This window comes from Heloderma suspectum, chromosome 6, assembly GCF_057233095.1.
Source record: "Heloderma suspectum isolate Gila_16-S chromosome 6, 16-S_ref, whole genome shotgun sequence".
NCBI classification, from domain to species: Eukaryota; Metazoa; Chordata; class Lepidosauria; order Squamata; family Helodermatidae; genus Heloderma; species Heloderma suspectum.
In genome coordinates, this window is record NC_139463.1 from 69,570,008 (window position 1) to 69,576,066 (window position 6,059).

Sequence of the window (6,059 nt, forward strand, 5' to 3'; positions counted from 1 at the left end):
CCTTAGTCATGCTAATGACTGTCATAAGTATGCCTAGAGTCATACGTATGATCAAGTCTGAGTCCAACTCCATTTTTCTAACCTCTGGTATCATGCTGAGATTGTTTGACTCTGTGGACATTATTTGGCCTTGTATCAATTGCTGCTTGTCACCATTTTTAGACTCCTTCTCTGTTTTAAAATTATGGTTTTTGGTGTCAGTTCTGCTATATATTGGTGACTGATATATAGAACAAACGAACACAGTGATAAAACCCATGGAATTAAAATTTCTTTAACTGGGTTGCAGCCCTAGTTTTTATTGGCAAGTAAAAGCCATTTAAACAAGGTTGTTGAGAGCAAGAAGTCACCTACTATGTGTCTTCCTAATCTCATTCCATGGCAGAGGACTGAAATTTTGAAAAAGCAACCATATCCAGGGATGGTGTGGACACCTGACTGGGTCCGGGAGTCCATTCCCCCCCGCCCCCCCAACCCTGGAAGACACTCACTGAGCCTCTGGCTTCGCTCACCCTGCTTGTGCCCTCCCAGATGTTCCCTGTACTCACCTAGACCCGTCTATGAGCACCCACCATTTTGCCAAGCTAATTTTTAGGAAAACAATTGAGGTCATTAAAAATGTGCATATTTAAATATGCACAATTCGGGCACCACACTTTAAGAAGGATGCAGGCAAACTGGAGAGGGTTCAGAGGAGGGCAACGAAGATGATCAGGGGACTGGAAACAAAGCCCTACGAGGAGAGACTGAAAGAACTGGGCATGTTTAGCCTTGGGAAGAGAAGACTGGGGGGAGATAGGATAGCGCTCTTCAAGTACTTGAAAGGTTGTCACAGAGGGGAAGGCCAGGATCTCTTCTCGATCATCCCTGAGTGCAGGACACGGAATAATGGGCTCAAGTTACAGGAAGCCAGATTCTGGCTGAACATCAGGGAAACATTCCTGACTGTTAGAGCAATATGGCAGTGGAACTAATGACCTAGGGAGGTGGTGGGCTCTCCTCGACTGGAGGCATTCAAGATGAAGCTGGACAGCCACTTGTCAGGGATGCTTTGACTTGGATTCTTGCACCGAGCAGGGGATTGGACTTGAGGGTCTTGTAGGCCCCTTCCAACCCTACTACTCTATGTTTCTATGGTTCTATGATCTACACAATATTAGAGACATATATGGCCCATTTACACCTCTAATATTGTGTATATCAAACTTTCCCAGCCCAAATTTGTGCATATTTAAATATGTGGATTTTTAATTACCTCCTTTTTCCCCGTAAAAATAAGCTCAGCAAAATGGTGGGCGCTCACGGACGGGATCCAGGGTAAGTGAGGGTGGCTCGGCGTGTTCGTGGGGGCTTGATGATGGGTCTCGGGCGGGGGCTCAAGCAGGGGCAGCGCTTCAGCGGGTGCCCACCAATAGTGGACAGGGGTGGGTTCGTCCATGCCTAACCACAACCACCCCTTCCCAGGATCAACAATTTATTTTTCAGCAAGCACATTCAAATGCCTCCGCTATGTACATTGGCGTGCAACATTTGCACACCACTGTTGCATTGCCTGAGGGTAGCTGATGATGTTGCTGTGTGAGCACATGGTGTGGAATCTGTAAATCAGCCCTGACCCTCTCCATTCAGAAGTAAGAATGTTCATTAACATTCAGTGAGATCACAGCAGCTCAGCCAATAGCGGCAATGGCAGGGAGGCCCTTAGGAAAAGGGGAGGTGACAGGGAAAGCAACAGCAGTATCATAACAACAGCAACGACTCATATTTATTCTTGCTTCTCAGGTGTCTAGACAAAGCAGGTACTGTGCAATGCTTTTTTAAAAGATCCCTCCCCAAAGCTTAAAGTCTAAAACAAAATCGCTCTAACTTGTATCAGATGAGGCTAATGAACCAAGGTTGTAATCAGGACTCTCTGGGCCTTGTATCTTGGAGGAAGACAGTTATCTTCAGCTGGGGCACGAGCCACTCATAAAAGAGATATGTTCCTGAGTGTAGAGCAAAGGGCTCCAGGTGTCAGGTGCCTTGAACCTGGATCCGATGCGGCCTGATACCCCACTGACGCAGGCAAGGCAGGTTGAGACAAAGACACTCTCTCCTCCTGACACAGTGAGATGACCGTGCATTTCAGAGGGAAGCGGAGGAGCCCCGGGTGGGAGCAATTCAAAGTTCTATCTCCGATACATGACCACTCCCTTGAGCAAGCAATGGCGGATGATAAGGCCGAACTACCATTCAGAACCCAGAAGGGAGGGAGGAGGGTGTTCATAAAAGCTTCCCAAGCCCATTCTGTTGCTCAAGTTTCTGGGGCGGGGAGAATCTAATTTATCTTCTAGTGTTCCCCCCACACTTGGAAAATCCTCAGTTATGGATTCTGCTGGAGCTGGAGGGGTAGGGAACTAAGGTGTAGAACTAGTAAATTTGGCAAGAGGATAGTTGGGGGCCAGTGTGCAAACCCTCCTTGCCAGATTCTGTGGCACTGTGGTGTAGTGGTTACAGCATTGGTCTGGGATTCGGGAGATCCGGGTCCTAGTCCCCACTCAGCCATGAACCTGGGTGACTTTGGGCGAGTCATTTCCTCTCCACCTGACCTGCCTCGCAGGGTTGCTGTGAGGATAACATGTAGAGGAGGGGGACCATGTGAGCTGCCGTGGGTTCCTTGCAAGAGGTAAAATGGCGGGATATAATTGGAATAATTGATTTATGTCTGTCTGTCTGGGCCCCGCCTAGTTTGGGGAGACCAACACTGCCCTCCCATCCCCAGCAAGTTGCCCAGTCTTCCCGTCAAGAAGGGGAAAGAAATTAAAGTGGCCTTACCTTGCCTTTTGCTTCTCCTCCCCCTTTGCTGACATGGTGGCACTCTGCCCCTCCAACTCTCCTTCCAGGCCAACTGGGAGGAGAGGAAAAGACAGGGAGTGCTGTTGATAGCAAAGGGAAGAGAATACAGGGTTGCATGCCCGATGCCCCCGACGACGGCCATAACCGGAAGTGGTGGCAATGGCTGGCCGGGGCATGCTGGGAACTGTAGGACTTTTTTCCATCTAAACACGCAAAGGATTTTGCCCGAAACCATCATAATTATTTCTACCTTTGCATCTACCGTATGCCACATTTATGCAAATATGTGTCTCCTCTTTTATCCTCTTTTTTTGGCTGATGCTTATGTAGCCACCCTATCTGCCTCCTGTCCAGCCTGGGAGAGGTGGTAGTGACAATTTCAGGACTGGATGCAGTTTTTCTCTCATACCTCAAACCCATTTCCCACCCATCTTTACCACACATTTAACCAATGTACTGCCCAGGGATTTGGATGTTGTTGACACAACTATATATTGCGCCCTCCCCCATGCTTCAGATGGACTGTCTGCCTTTTAAACGTTTTTTTAAAGCTCCCCATGGGCTTTTTTCCCAGTTAAATGTACTTTTGTCCACAAGTTGAAAAGCACAGAATCCATTTTTAAAACACTGAAGAAGTAGGTTAGTGACATTACCAATTTCTAGCCAATCAGCATTGGGCACAGCTATTTCAGCTGTAAACACGCAGCACCAGTTTCACCTGACTGCACGCAACCAGGAGAGAGAATTGTACATCTGAAGAAACGTAGTGGGTGCACTTCCATAGCAAGCCCACAGTTCAAATTACATACACATGTATGCACCATGATCAGATTGCCTTGAGGTTTTTCAACAAGACTTCAAGTGTATGTTGTTTTTTTTTAAAGAAGTGTTATCCCTACATGCTAAGTTTAATGAAACCTCACCAAACTAAGTACATAAAATGTTGTCCTGAATGGACAGGCACTAATATATATTTTTCCAACTAAAAAAATGACAAGTTGACAACACTATTTCTGACAAGGAAGATGACCAGATGCAAAACAGGGCAGGGCTCCTACACTTTTAATAGTTGCATAGAAACAGGGCAGGGCTCCAACACCTTTAATAGTTGCAGAGAAAAAGGAATTTCAGCAGGTGTAACTTCTCATGCAGGCTTGTTGTTGTTGTTTAGTCATTAAGTCGTGTCCGACTCTTCGTGACCCCATGGACCATAGCATGCCAGGCCTTCCTGTCCTCCGCTCTCTCCCGGAGTGTGCTCAAGTTCATTTTCATGCATCAGTGATGCCATCTCATCTTCTGCCGTCCCCTTCTCCTTTTGCCTTCAATCTTTCCCAGCATCAGGGTAGGGATGTCAGAGAATTCCGGCACGGATCTCGGTGAGGCCGAATGCCAGTGCATTCGGCCCCCTGAACTCCGTGGCGGAACGGCCTGCCGCCCCCCCGCCCCCCCGCGGATCCCCCCCGGGACGAGACTCACCTGGGGCGGATCTTCTGTGACGCAGCGACTCCAGCAGCAGCTCCGGCGGTGGCTCCGGCGGCGGCTTCGGCGGCGGTGGCCGGTCTTCCAACAGGCTGCCACCGCCACCATTTCCAGGCTTGTGTAAAAAAAAAAAGAAAAAAAGATGTGATAGGCTACGTAAAGATTTACATAGCCTATCATGGCTAGGTTTAAAAAAAAAAAAAAAGATGTGATAGGCTATGTAAATCTTTACGTAGCCTATCATGGTTGGGTAGGTTTAAAAAACAACAACAACCGCGTACGCAAATGGCGGCGGCTATGGCTGCCGCCATTTGCATTCCTTCTTTTTAGCGTCTTAATCTACATAAATATTTACGTAGACTATGACGGCGAAAATAAAGGGGAACTCAAATAGCATAGCTGACGCTATTTGCGTCCCCTTTTGATTCACTGTTTTAGCCTACGTAAAGATTTACGTAGGGTAAAACGGGGAATCAAAAAGGGACACAAATAGCGCCCGCTACGCTATTTGCATTCCCCTTTCTTTTCGCCATCATAGTCTACGTAAATATTTACGTAGATTAAGATGACCAAAAAGAAGGAACGCAAATGACGGCGGCCGTAGCCACCGCCATTTGTGTATGCGTTTTTTGGTTTGTTTTTTGTTACCCAGAGCCCTCCGCGGCCGGAAATCCGGCTGCGGACGGCTCTGGCCTGGCCGGGCCGGGCTGGGCCTGGCCGGCTGCTCTGCGGCGCTGCCGCGGAGCACAGCCAGCCGTTTGAGGATTCCGGGGGGAGGGACGGAACGCCTCCCCCCCCCATCAACATAATCCGCGAAAGGTACGTCACTTTCGTACATCCCTACATCAGGGTCTTTTCCAGTGAGTTTTCTCTTTGCATTAGGTGGCCAAAGTATTTGAGCTTCAGCTTCAGTATCTGTCCTTCCAATGAGCACTCAGGGTTGATTTCCTTTAGGATTGACTGATTTGACCTCCTTGCAGTCCAGGGGACTCAGAAGAGTCTTCTCCAACACCACAGTTCGAAAGCATCAATTCTTCGGCGTTCAGCCTTCCTTATAGTCCAGCTCTCACAGCCATATGTTGCTACTGGGAAAACCATAGCTTTGATTAGATGGACCTTTGTTGGCAAGGTGATGTCTCTGCTTCTGACTATGCTGTCTAGGTTTGCCATAGCTTTCCTCCCAAGGAGCAAGTGTCTTTTAATTTCATGGCTACCGTCACCGTCTGTGGTGATCTTGGAGCCCAAGAAAATAAAATCTGTCACTGCTTCCATTTCTTCCCCTTCTATATGCCAGGAAGTGATGGGGCCAGATGCCATGATCTTAGTTGTTTTAATGTTGAGTTTCAAACTGCTTTTGCACTCTCCACTTTCACCCTCAACAAGAGGCTCTTTAGATCCTCTTCGCTTTCTGCCGTTACGGTGGTATCGTCTGCATATCTGAGGTTGTTGATAATTCTCCCAGCAATCTTAATTCCAACCTGTGATTCATCCAACCCGGCGTTTCTCATGATGTACTCTGCATATAAGTTAAATAAGCAGGGCGACGATATACAGCCTTGTCGTACTCCTTTCCCAATTTTGAACCACTCGGTTGTTCCATGTCTGGTTCTTACTGTTGCTTCGCTGCTCCCCCCGAAGTTCAGGCCAGGGGGGGGAGGCTTCCCACCTGGCCCGGCTGAAATTCAGGCCGGGGGGGAGGCTCCTCGCCGCGAAATAAAAAGTTAAAAAAAAACACGCCCCCGTGA